Here is a 13873-nt window from a genome sequence, read left to right as displayed (position 1 = left end):
CCGCCGCCGCCGCCGAGGTAGTGAGCGCGAGAGGGCATCTGAGGGACCCGGCCACCGTGCACTGGCCGCCGCCGAGACCTCTGCCCCAACCCGGGCCAGCGGGAGCTGCGGCCGCCCTCCTCTTCCCCCCCTTCACCTTCCCGGCCGGCAGCGGCGGCTGCACACGCCGGAGCCGGAGCCCGAGCCGGAGCCGGAGCCGGAGCCGGCGGCAGGGGGGCAGGGAGGCGGCTGCCGCGCTCGGCCGGGACTGGTAGCTACTTCGCGGTGAGAGGACGCTGAGGCGGGGCTGGAATCGCTGCCTTGTCCCCGGGCTTGGGGCGAAGGACCCCCAAGGTGTCGGGAGGGGGGTCCCAGCCGCCGCGACACATGCGGGAGCCGGGAGCGGGGGCGGCGCCGAGCGGAGCCGGCCGGGTCCCCAGCCTCGCCGCTACCTCAGCCACCCGCCCGGGGCCGTAGCATCGCGCTCCGAAGTGTATGAGTCGGAACCCCAAGCCGGGCAGCCACCCCCCGCCCTGGGGGGCGGGGACCCCGATGTGAAGCGGCGGCGGGGAGAGCCGGACCGGCGCCGTCGTCCTTTCCCTACCTTCCCCTCCCCTCCACCCCCTCCGGGGGGGGGTCTTCTCCCTCGGCCAGCCGCCGGCCCCCCGGCTCCTCGGCTGGACTCCGGGAGTTCTTAGAGCCCCCTCCCCCGCCCCAGCCCTCCGGGCGGCGGGGCCGGGGGGGAACCGGGGGGCCGGCTGCAGCCTCCGCCCAGAGGAAACTTTATAAAAACAAAATCCGGAGCTTTCCAAACGTGACTGTCCCGGGACTAGTGGCCCTGGACGGGCCGGAGCCCCAGCCTGAGACCCAGGAAGAGGAAAAGAGGAGGTGAGAGGGACCGCCACCACCTCCGCCGGCCGCGCGGAAGAGACCGGGGTGGCCGGCCGACGGAGCCACGGCAGCACCGCTTCTTGCACAGTTCCGCGCCCAGCCTTCCCCAGCTGTCCCCGCGGTCCCAAGGAGGAAGGGAACTCCAGCTACTTTCTTGGCGCTGCGGCTCATCCCCACAGCGTGAGTAGCCTCGGGAGGGTGAACGGCGGGATGGAAAGTGGGAGTTGCTGCTGCTGGTTGTGCGTTTTTTTTTGGGAGGGGGAGGTTGGAGTGTGTTGCCGGAGGGTTGGTGTGTAGAGGTGAGAAGATCTCTTGTGTCCCTTTCTTTGGCACAGAAGAGAAGACAGTAGGTAGCTCTGTGCTTTGTAAACCTTGTAGCTTGCAGGGTACAGGATGATCTTTGAGGAGTTCTGACTGCTCCAGAGTGGGAATACGCACCTTTCTTCTGGCAAGTAATTGGCAAATGGAAATTGAGGAAGCCATAGCCTCAGTGTGCACAAAGGATATCTCTGTACTGTACCTTTTCCTGCTACACCGGCTGTGATATAGCGTGGCAGTTGTTTCTGGGCAACACTTTTGGATTCCCACGTGGGAACCACTTACAGTCTGAACCCTCGAAAGTAAAAGAAAAACACTTTTTTCCTTTTAGTTTTCCTTGAGAGGATAACTGATTTGTTTTTTTCATATTAGTACCTATTGGTATAAGTTTTTCTTTATCATTTCCTGACTCCACAATTCCTCTTTATAAGAGGACTCCAACAGATTTAAGTTGCTTAGGAAATTCAGTTCTTAATCACTACTGACTGGGGACTTATAATGGGGACAGAGCTTACTGTCTTTGTCATTTTATAAAAGTTGCTACCCCTGCCCTTTCATCCAACAACTCTTTTTTTTTTTTTTGAGTGATGGTGTCTTGACAGCAGTTTTTTTTTTCTTGTGAATATGGTGTGAGACTGATTATATTTACCTCTCAGTTAAGAATTTTTTTTCCCCCTATTACTTTAAAGTAGAAGGCTATAAAATTTTTGACTTGTATTCTAGGTATTTTCTCAGGGTACCAAAGTAAAAGTGTGTAAAATAATTAATGCTGGTCACCCGGTGGCTTCTACCTGTAACCCTAGCTTACTCAAGAGGCTGAGATCTGAGCATCCTTTAGAGGTCAGCCCATCCCAGGGAGGGAAGTCTGTGAGGCTCTTAACCTCATTTAACCCCCAAAAAGCCATGTGTGGCTCAAATGGTAGAATGAGAACACTGAATGAAAGAGTTAAGGGATAGTGCCCAGGCCCTGACTTCAAGCCCCAGTACTAGTATACACATAAAGCAACTACCACTTCACATATTTAAGGATTAACTTAAATACGTTAAAGGTTAAATACCCAGTGGAATATTCTGTAACAAGGCATAGGTAGTGTAGATGGAGAATTCTGGTCCATCTGAACAACTAAAATGTGGGCTTGCTAACAACCCTTACTAATTTGCTAGGGTTAGAGATGCTTTGTGGGAATGAATAGAAATCTGTGCTTATCTATTCAAATTTTTCCATTCCTTATCATGAGTGAATTCATTTAAACTTTCTTAAATGTAATTATCCAAAACTTTTACCTCCTTAAAATAACAGTTGTGTAAATTTATTAGCTTTTATATTATCTTACACTTGCCTCCTAGTTCCTAGATGAAATCGGAGTTTGTGTTTTGTGAAATGCTAAATCAGGTTTGACCTTATCTCTTCCTGGTTTTGTAGATGTTGATTTCTCTACTGTCCTCTTTCTCAGTGCTTTCTTGGAACAAGTTCTTTGACAGTTTTGCCCTGCCCTGGAACTTCTGTTTTGCTTAGTTTATGTGCTTTGTTATTCTTAAGCTTTTGTAAGACCCATACATTGTATTTTAAATGAGAACTTGAATGAAAATATCTGGTAGTGGGATGTAAGGTTAGATCTATAATTGGAAAAATTGTTTTTGGTTATGTTTCCTTATTTTATGACATTGAAAAAGTTATATATTCCACTTTTTCCAAAGATGATGGAGAAATCTCATCTTTATAGGCTGATACTTGGAGTGGAGCATAAGTCATAAAACTACCATTTGAGTGTAGCTTGTACCTATTCAGAATTGCTTGCTTACTTTAGGACTTGTATTGCTTTGACTGTAATTTGGTTAACAGTCATGGTAATATTGTTTTGAATATTTGGGTAGAAATGACAATATTTTGTGTATCTATGTTTCATATGTATATGGGTGGCAGAAGCAATCAAATACACATTGTTCAAATCTGTAGGAAAGGGGAAATGGACCAATACTAATTTAAGACCACTATATACCAGGTCCATGTGTTTGGTTCGTGTCTTATAGTTGTAAATGTAGTTGTGTATTTTCATTAGGGAAATGTTGATTTTTGTCCTACACTACACAGAATTATTTGGAGCTGAATCTGAGAATGTATGTTTCAGGGAGAAAAGATCACATGGAGACAAAATTAAGACTTTTAGAATTTGAAGGAATAAAAGACTGATTAAGAAGTTAGGTTGATGTGAAGGAAATCCCTATAGAGGAAGGTTATTTCTTTCTGTCATGGGGCTTGAACTCTGCACCTGGGCTCTGTCCCTGAGCTCTTCAGCTCAAGGCTAGTGCTCTACCACTTGTGCCACAGCACCACTTCTGGTTTTCTGGTGGTTAATTGGAGGTAAGATTCTCATGGACTTTTCTGCCAGGGCTTGCTTTGAACATGAATCCTCAGATCTCAGCCTCCTAGTAGGATTACAGGTGTAAGCCACTGGCACTCAGTGAGGAAGGTTATTGAATAGAGTTCCAGGCCAATTTGTGTTTGTGTAGACTGTAGATGCTCTCTTATAGCCCAACAAGCAGTTTACAGCAATGTTCTTGAAAGGGTAGTTTTAGATGATTACATTTTATCTCAAAGATTAGGATTATTGTTTTTGTGTGTGTGTGTTTCTTTTTTCTTTTCTTTTTTTTGGGGGGGGGGAACTGACATTGTCTAGGGGCTTATCAGGAGGAGGGATGGAAAAGATGTCTTTAATATTTTAGTGTGCCAGTAGTTTCTTGTTAAGAAAGAATTCAGAAACAGGGCAGTGCACTTTGTTTTGGACGTTACTTTTTGAGTTAAGAGTTAGATACTGATAATTTCAAGACAATGAAATAGTTTAATGAGTGATAGGCTGATAGTGTTAGGAGATTTTCAAAACATGTTTCTGAGATTGTACATAGCAAGTGAAGAACTGAAAAATGGGTATTTTTATTTTGAGAGCTAGGATTTGTGTTCGACCAAGCAAATAAACAGTAAGAGCAGAGACTAGATGAGACTCTTCCTCAACGAAAAAGATATTTTATAAGTGGATAATACTTGAAAAGTATTTGAAAAGGAAGGAGCAGCCTTTAAATATGACCACTGTTGTAGTTCTATGGCATATGATTTTGTATTTTTGGAACAGCTATAGATTTTTAATCTGGTATTCAGTTTTCTGAGATTAAGTTCAGCAAACAGAATTTCATTGTTAAAGAACTTATAGTAAATGGGCAGATTTGCTTCTCTATATTCATATTTTAAAAGTTTACCTTGTATTAATGGTCATCTTAAGTTTGGTCTTACTACTACCAAGTGGATCTAAAAATAGCTGACAGGGAATGCTATTTCCCTTGCTTGCAGTTGGTGTGCGTCTTTGTGTCCCATACAATGGAGGGGATATCCCTGTGTTGGCAAAGCAGTGCTTAAAGTGCTTTACTTTTTTTTGTTTTTAAGAAAACCTTTTTATTAAAAAAAATCTGACATTAAAAATATTTAGACTTTTTGTGGCTAGCATCTGGTGTTGACTTTATAACAAGGATTAAAGATTGCAAGTACTGACACTTTTTGTGTTTTGATTTTAGAACCACTGTAGAGCTTCTTTGGCTTCCTAAGAGAGTATTTGATTGGAAGAACCCTCTTGGGAACAGATAGTTGGCCAGGAGAAAGGTCACAATGATTCTAGGGTGCGGGTATAGGGATTAGGATATATGCTGCGTTGGGACCTTCTCTCTTCCACTTTCCACAACATTTTCTTATGTTGGTGGAATCCTTTAGATGGACTGAAAAGGCATCTTTTAATAACTGTGAGAAAGGTGGGACTTTGATAGTAGGGGAGCAGTAACTTAAGCGTTTTGCCTTACAACTTTGGGATTAATATGAGATGATTAGTCAGCCTTGGAGAGTGTGTTTGTACATGTCTTAGCAGTAGATCACATCAAAGTCTATGTGTAGCTTAGCAGCTGCCCAGTCCATTGTGCTTTGGAGATAGTTCTGGAAGTCTTGTGCTCTGTCTGACATCTTATTGTACAGAGGAAGGATTGGCAAACATTTTTTGTTACAGGCTAGTTAATATTTTAGGTTTTATAGTCACATGTTCTTTTAGTAACTGTGATCAATGCAATTTGCATGAAGATAAAAACAAGAGGCAGGTTGGATTTGACTTGTGTGGGTCAAAACTTACAGATCTGTGCTATGGGGGATTGAAGATCTACCAACATAGAATATTGGCTTCATTATACTACAAAGCCAAAGCTGGCTATTTTAGGTGATCTATCTTTTCTAGGTGAGATATACTCCTCTGTGCAATATTAAAATGTTTATTCATTAAGCAGAAGACCAAAATCATAATGATGAATATAGATTGAAGAGTAAGGGTGATGTCATTGCTAAAGACTTGCAGGTAAAGAATAGAGACCTTTCCCATCTATCCAAAGATGGTGTATTGTGATAGATACTTTGGCTTTATATCATGGCCAAAAGGACTTGAAAAGAGGCTTATTGTGTATAATTTTGAAAGGTTCTAAAAATAAGCTGTAAAGTACTTTGAAGATAAAAATTGAAGGTATTTATGCTTTGTTTGAATCTGACAAATGTTAGTCAAATTATAAGAACATTAAAGTTTAATAGTACTTAAAGATTGCTTATTTATTTATTTGGCTTGAACTCTGGCTCTAGGCACTGTCCCTGCGCTCTTCAGGGTGAGTGCTCTACCACTTGTGCTACATACAGTGCCACTTCCAGTTTTTTGGTGGTTAATTGGAGATAAGAGTCTCATGGACTTTTCTGCCCTGGCTGGCTTTGAACTCTGATCCTTAGATCTTGGCCTTTTGAGTAGCTGGGATTACTGGTGTGAGTCACCGGCGCTCAGCTATAGTGATGGTTTTTTAAATTTCAACTGCTTTTATTTCATACAGTTTAGTCATTCCTCTGTGTCTGGGGGATTGATTGCCATAAGAATGTCCAAGTTTTTTCTATAAAATAAAGTAGTATTGGCATATAACCTGTACATATCCTCTCCTATGTTTTAAATTATCTCTAGTTATTCCTAATACAGTGTGAGTGTCATGTAAATAATAGTTGTTATGCTGTATTAAGTAGAGTGAGAAGACAAAAGATCTGCATATATGTGGAAGTCACAGGTATGGAGGGCCAGTTGTCTTCCAGTGTGCCTATTACTTCAGTTTCTCTTCCTCTTCCATTTTTTTTTTGGGGGGGGAGAAGGGTTTGGGGTTTTTATGTTTATTTAAGAGCAAAATCTGTTCCCTTCTTCTTTTCTTTTTTCTTTTTTGAGACAGTCTCACCTAGTAGCTCAGAATGGCTGGATACCTTCTGTTCCCTTCCCTCTCTCCCCCTCTGTCGCTCTTCCCCTCTTCTCCCTTCCCCTGTCCCCCTTCCTCATTCCCCCTTCCTTCCTTTCTTTTCTGAGACAGAGTCTCAGCTCAGAATGGCTGGATCTCTAACCTTACCTTCCCAAATTGCCCCACCATGCCTGGCTTACTTCCAGAGTCTTGAACCCACTAACATACGCATCATACTGAAGTCACAAGGCAAATTGCTGGTTTGTTTTTTAGAAGAATGCATAATTTGTCAATCTTTTAGGATGACATGCTTTTTAGAGGACTCTGGAGGGAATAACTTTTCATGGCCTCCTAAGGTCTCAGAAGAATTAGTTTCATCCACAGTAGTAATTTATAACTACCCAGGGCTTCAAATCACACACACCTGGAAGCAGCAACAAGTTGCTGGTTCTCCTCTCATTTACCTAATAAGATACTTTTAAGGCAGAAGACTTAGGTAGAGAGTACATTTTTTATTTACATGACCTTGGACAAACTACTTATTTAATATTGGCTTTAGCACCTGTTGATGGGGGAAAACATGTCCTTCACAAGGTTGTTATGAGGTTTAAATGACGTAAGACAACATGTAAAACTTTAGTCTAGTACCTACTGTGTTGTATATGACCTGTCAGTTTATTGAGTCTCATAAACCTATGTGTTGTAAATAAAAGAGTAAAAGTTAGGCTTTGTATTGTTCGATGTGTAAATTCAGGACTTGGGTCTGAAAAATACTATTGAATTACAGTGCTTACAAAAGCATCTAAAGCAAGTATGTGATTCATTAACACTTTGTTAAATAGTCTTAAAAACTTTCTCTAGTTTTTTTTAAAAAACTGTTGTCTTTATAAAGAAATAAAAGATTTTGGAGTTCATTTCTAAAGACGTCAGTTGTACATGGAACAGGAAGGAGGGTTTTTTTTTGTTGTTGTTGTTGGATATAGGGCTTAAACTCTGGGCCTGGGCGCTGTCCCTGAGCTCTTCAGCTCAAGGCTAGCGCTCTACCACTTGAGCCAGAGTGCTCAAGTGCTGGTGTTGCATTGGAGTTAAGAGTCTAAGAATCTCATGGACCTTCCTGCCAGGGCTGGCTTTGAATGTGATCTTCAGATCTTAGCCTCCTGAGTAGCGAGGCTCACATGTGTGAGCCACTGGCGCTTGGCCAGGAAAGAGTTTTTCCCCCCAATCATTGATTGTCTCTATCTCTGATAAGTAACTTTGTTTTAAATTGTCCACTGGGAAATATGAGAATATAATTCAGTTATTAGCTCCTTTAATTTTCAGTCCCTTTATCTGTTGTAGATAAACAGCTTTAAAAGATCGTGGAATTGAAGACTTAACTATCATTTATGTCAAATGAAGATAGAAATAATTTTATTTATAAATTAAGTTATATAATTTTTGTTGTCTTTTTCACAAAACTATTAATATGTATTTCTTCTTAAATATTTCTTGAATAGCCCCATTTTTCAGAAATGGGGCTGGAAAGGTGGCTCAGTGGTAGAGTGCTTGCCTTGCATGCATGAGGCCGTGGGTTCGATTCCTCAGCACCATAGAAACAGAAAAAGCCAGAAGTAGCTCTGTCTTAAGTGGTAGAATGCTAGCCTTGAGCTGAAGAGCTGAGGGACAGTGTCCAGGCCCAGAGTTCAAGCCTCACAACCGACAAAAAAAAAGATATTATTGCTTTAAGCCTCGTATAATTATTGTTTTACTGGCCAATGCAAGGAATAAATGGTTCTTTATTGTTTTGGTATTTGGAAAGTATTTCTGTTTTGAGAACAATTTGATTTTACCTAGAATATTCTGTTTTATTTGATAAAAGTGTATATTTAAGGTGAGTATATTAAAAATCTAGCCAGGCCTTATGCCTGTAATTCTGACTACTCAGGAGACTGAGATCTCAGGATTGTGGTTTGAAGCTAGCCTGGGTAGGGAAGTCTGTGAGACTGCCAAAAAAGCCAGGCCAGGGACAGTGTCTAGACCCTGAGTTCTGTGCCCTAGGACTAGCCCCCCCCCCCAAAAAAAAAAATTCATAGGCATGATAAAAAATTTGAGACATATTTCTTAGCATTGGTTAACTGCTTATCTTCTAAACTCTTTATTCTCTCAATTTTTTTTCTTTTTTTTTCTTGTGCTGGTTCTGGGGCTTGAACCTCAGGGTTTTACACTGTGGCTCAGCTTCTTCCACTCAAGGTTGGCTCTCTACCACTTGAGCCACACACCCACTTCTGGCTTCCTGCTGGTTATTTAGGATCTTCAGGAATTGTTAGCCCCAGCCAGCTTCAAACCTAAATCTGTACTCAGATCTCAGCCTTCTGAGTACCTAAGGATTATAAGTGAGCCATCAGCGCTGGGCTTTACTTCTCCAACTAAGGCAAGTTTTCTTTAGATTTTCAGGTAAATGAAAAATTAGGTTGGTTTATTTGTCAACAGCTCTGGTTAATTTACTGAGTAGTTAAAAAAAATTTCAGTATTTTACATATTTTTCTTTGCTGGTAGGCTTTGGCTCTGGGTCTCTGGGGATCTTAGCATTTCAGAGCTTTTCAAAAAGAGTTTTATAATTATGACTAGATTCTGAATATTTGTGGGAAAAGCATGTTTGATATTTTCCTGATAAGTTATAATACCAGAAGGTTGTTGTATGGGTAAGAATTTGGGCCATTTTATATCATTGGTAAGTCTCTTAATTGACTTCCATGTGAATTTGGTAATATTAACTTTAGTAAAGAGTAAGTGGTAGCCGAGCGCTGGTGGCTCAACACCTGTATGTAGGCTGAGATCTGAGGATCGCAGTTCAAAGCCAACCTGGACAGGAAAGTCCGTAAGACTCATTTCCCATTAACCATCAGAAAACTGAAAGTGGTGCTGTGGCTCAGATGGTTGAGGACCAGCCTTGAGCAGAAGTGCACAAGGGACAGCACCAGGGCCTGAGTTCAAGCCCAATGACCCCCAAAAAAGTGAGGGGGCGGGGCGGGAATTTTTTTCCAATGAGCATTTTCGAGCCGAATTTTTTTTTATTAGACAACTATAGAATTTTAATGTACTAGATTTAGAAATGTAGAGAAGAAAACAGCTTCAAGCTTTTTTTTTTTTTTTATAACAAAATAAGAGCCATCCAGTAGGAGACTAGAAATGGAATGTATAAGGGATTGGTGAGAATGAGAGGGAGGGAATACTAGACACCGATAATGGAGGGAATGGCTCTGGAAGCTTTGAGGTCTGTTTTAGTCAGTGGTCATACCCTGTTATTTTTTGTGTTGTAGACTGCGCTGTTACCACTTGTTATCTACTACCCTTTGAAATGTTGATTAGATGACTGATTATTGTTCCTGGCTTTACAACATCTGGATTCTTTAAATCTTTGAATTTTCATTTGTTTTGGACTATCAGTGTTTTTGGGGGTGGAGAGGTGGGGGAATTTCCTCTAATATCCTATAGGAGAAGGGCTTGGACAAAAAATTTTTGACTTAACACTGGAGTTTGTCTTTATTCATTGCTGGCCACATTTCTCCAGGTTTGCCTAAGAAGGATACTTGTAATTCTGTATGTGACTTAGTAGCTGAGAGGCAACTTTGGAGTTGATAGACCCAGTTTCCAGCTTGGCCACTTTGTGACCAGTGGCTAGTTATTTCATGCATTTCCTGTAAACCTTGGATGATAATAATAGTACCTCCCTCCCTCATAGGTTAATTAAGAGGATTGAGCAGCTAAAGCTGTGTTCTTTCTGCAAGCTGCTTCAATAATAATAAATATTGCAGTATTAAGTTACTGTGAGTTATTTCTGTGAAGTTGTGTTTTTTTTTAAATGATGAAGGCATATATGGTCTTTGTTTTTGAATGTCATTCATTATTTTGTCATTGTTTTTATTTTGCAGCATTATTTACTGAATACCAACTATGTCAGGCATTGATATAAGTGAACCAAACATAAAAATACCTGCTTGATCCAAACTTTCTGGTTGGAGGAGACAAAGTATACCAATAATGCAAAAATAGATGATCTGTGATTTAGCTTATGAAATTCGGTTGTTGTACTTTGAATAATGAAGCTGCCATTAATTACCATTATTCACCCTTAAATTTATTTATTCATTCATTTATTCTTTCTGTTGCTGTGCTTCAGTGTTTGGTGGTGGGAACACATAAAATGTGGGAACACATAAAATGGAGACTGAATGTCTCCAACTACAGCTAAATCTTATTTTAAGGCAACCTTAGAGTCTTCATTGTTTCCCTGATTTCCTTACAACATAGATCAACTGTCTCAAAACTTTCATTACTCCAACCTTCTGTTTCATTTTTCTAGAAGTGTTAAGCCTCCTTAGCTTCTCAATTTTTGCTAATCTATATCATTTTCTTCAGAGGAGATGCTAGTCACCCTTTTTAAGGTGTTTTCATTTCTTCCCCATTTTGTATTTTCTACCTTGTAGGTATTATTAACTGAGTTGGTGAGTCTCTCTTTTTTTAAATGTATATTTTTCTTTTCCCTTAAATTGAATTGTGAACCTTTTTAGGTGGTGGTGGGGCACTTTTCCATTATGAGTCTGAGCTTTCTCACCTGAAACAAAACAAAACAAAACAAAACAAAGTAAAAGGTAGTACTGGGTGCTGGTGGCTCACGCCTGTGACCTTAGTACTCTGGAGGCTGAGAGCTGAGGATTGCAGTTCAAAGCCAGCCCAGCAGAAAAGTCCATGAGACTTGTCTCCAATTAAGCTCCAGAAAAGAGGAAGCAGCACTGAGGCATAGAGTGGTAAAGTGCTAGCCAAATAGTATCTTCTCCTGGATGTTGTCAGATTTCCCAGAGATAACATAGAAAAAAAGTTTTGGTAGCGAGAACCTTCATGAATGGTAATCTTTCTTAGTGCTACTCTAGTTCTTAAAGTACGACTCTAGTTCTTAAAGTTGGTGCTGCAAGGCTGTTCAGTACATAAAAAATGTCTGATCATTTACCTGAGATGAATTTGTGAGATTTTGTGGCCGTACTGGGATTTGAATTCCCAGTCTTGAGCTTGTCATGCAGATGCCCTACCACTTGAATCATGCCCTCCAACACTTTCTGTCTTTGGGATTAGGCTCTTATTTTCTTCACACCTCCCATGTAACTTCAGTGACAGTTGCACAGATTTATGCCTCTGTAGTGTGACTTGAATTCTCTGGAATGCAGTAATCTGAATGGTGCTCCCTGAATTGAATTAGCAACAGAAATCTTGATGGTGTTTTCATATTCATTACTAAAACTAGTTTACTTTTTTTACCTATAGTGTTTATATATCCACTAGCTATTTTTGTTATTGATATGAATCCTAAACCTTTTGAAGTGTATAGTTAACTGGTTTTAGTTTATATGCAATTGAACAACTATCACTATTAAGTCCAGAGCAGTCTAGAAACTTAGACCCTCCCTACTTCACTTTTTGGCAACTATTAAAAGTTCTACATGCCTCTGTCAGATGGATGAAGTTCTCTTGAGTTGGTGAAGTTAACTTTTATTGGCTTGTTGAATTGGCTTGTTCTTAGTGCCTTTAGTTGTTACTTCTTTTCCTCAATCATTCCCATTGTACATAGATTTGCTCTTTTGACAGTCTTCAAGATCTTGCATGTGCTCTTTGTATCTTCTAAGTGACTTTGTTCAATAACATCGAGTGTTTGATCTCTGCTTTATCTTCAACATCTAATTTTCTGTGATTATTTTTTTTGGGGGGGCAGGGGGTGGTGGCAGTCCTGAGGCTTTAACTCGCCTGGAAGCTGTCCCCTGAACTTTTTCACTCAAGGCTAGTGCTATACTAGTTTGAACCACAGTTCCACTTCCGTTTTTTGAGTGATGAATTGGAGAGTCTCTTAGAGACTTTTCTGCCTGGGCTGGCTTTGATCCATAGATCTCAGCCTCCTGACTAGCTAGGATTACTGGCATGAGTCACCAGCACCTGGCTGATTTCACTGTTATTAAAACTTCAGTTTTATTGTCTAGGCTTTCAGTGCTTTTAGTGTGATTAAGCTCTTTTCCATCTCTGTTGAATTCCTCTCTTTTTGTCAGTTTTAAAAATTATCCTTAAGTAGTTGTACAAATGTGTTTCAGTTCAACATGTTAGTTTATGAGTACTATGCATCTTGGTCTATTTCATCCCTTCTGTTCTCTTATCTCTCCCACCCCCCCCTCCCAATACCTGGTTCCTTTTTCACATATGTACATTGAATATTATGGCTATTCATCTACCCTTTCTCTTTCCACTTGTCAGCTCTGCTTTCTCTTGCCCCTTCTCATCTTGATTTTTATCTGTAGATTGTCTTTACTAGTGCTTCTCAAAGTATGGTGCTCTGTGATTATTAACATCACCCTTACCTCCAATTGTGAAGAAATGTAGATTGCTCAGTCCCCACCTGGATTCAGTAGTTTATTTTAATCTACCCTGTAGGTGCTTAGATTCATGTTAAAAGTTTGTGTAGGTAGGGAATAAAAGTATCAATGTACTCATCTTTTGTGAAACTTTCTCTTCTACCTATCTTGTAAATAGATTAAGAGTCTAAAGAAATGTGTCAATTCAGCATTTAAGAAAATTCTACACTCTATTCTAATATTGGGTACAGTTCCTGGGGCATGAACTCAGGGTTCCAGGCACTATCGTCCCCCCCCCTTTTTTTCCCTTCAAGTCTAGCCCAAGTAGAGCAAGAGGTCTAGTTTGGGCTTTGTAGTGGTAACTTGCAGACAAAAGAGTCTCATCTTCTTCCCAAGGCTGGCTTTTGAACTGTCAATCCTCAGCCTCCTGGGTAGCTAGGATTACAGGTGAGAGCCAGCATTTGGTGTCTGCACATTTTTATATATCTATTTAATTGTTTATTGATTGACTCCCAGTAATTAATATTAGTTGAGTATAAATTTGTAAAAAGTTGACATGATTTATTAAAACAGCTTATGGGACACATGCATTGTTTTGTAATTTAGCAATTTTTTTTAGCAAGAGAACCTAAAATATACTATGGATTTGTGTAATTTAACTTGGAAGATATCAGGGACAGTATTTGATACAGAATTTTCTTTGAACGTAAGGTCTTACATTGGTTTGGCAGATGTTCCGTCACTTAAGCTATGCACTTCCAGTCTTTAATTGTTTAGTTATTTTTGAGATATAAGTAAGAAAACAAGGAATGATGTTAACTTTTGTTTTTGATTACTGAAAGACTTTCCCTTTTTTTTTTTTTTTGCTTTTGGTCAGTCATGGGGCCTGAACTCTGGGCCTGGGCGCTGTCCCTCAGCTCTTCAGCTCAAGAGTAGTGCTCTACCACTTGAGCCACACCACCACTTGCAGCTTTTTCTGCTTATGTGGTGCTGAGGAATCGAACTTAGGGCCTCATGCATGCAAGGCAAGCACT

The 13873-nt window shown here is 40.6% G+C and overlaps 1 protein-coding gene across 5 annotated transcripts in view; it reads left to right on the top strand.

Annotated features, from left to right (window-relative positions):
- The first annotated feature begins 777 nt into the window (after positions 1–777).
- The window catches only part of Fbxw7 (F-box and WD repeat domain containing 7, E3 ubiquitin protein ligase), a 111961-nt gene continuing 98865 nt past the window's right edge, over positions 778–13873 (top strand). For all 5 annotated transcript variants that reach the window (XM_013029771.1, XM_013029767.1, XM_013029770.1 and 2 more), the window contains exon 1: positions 778–1050. The gene's annotated coding sequence lies outside the window, so the exon portion shown is untranslated. The remainder of the gene's footprint in view (positions 1051–13873) is intronic.

Source organism: Dipodomys ordii, unplaced genomic scaffold, assembly GCF_000151885.1.
Source record: "Dipodomys ordii isolate 6190 unplaced genomic scaffold, Dord_2.0 Scaffold122, whole genome shotgun sequence".
Taxonomy (NCBI): domain Eukaryota; kingdom Metazoa; phylum Chordata; class Mammalia; order Rodentia; family Heteromyidae; genus Dipodomys; species Dipodomys ordii.
The sequence above is the reverse complement of the archived record's forward strand: the minus strand, read 5'-3'. Positions and strand labels throughout refer to the sequence as shown.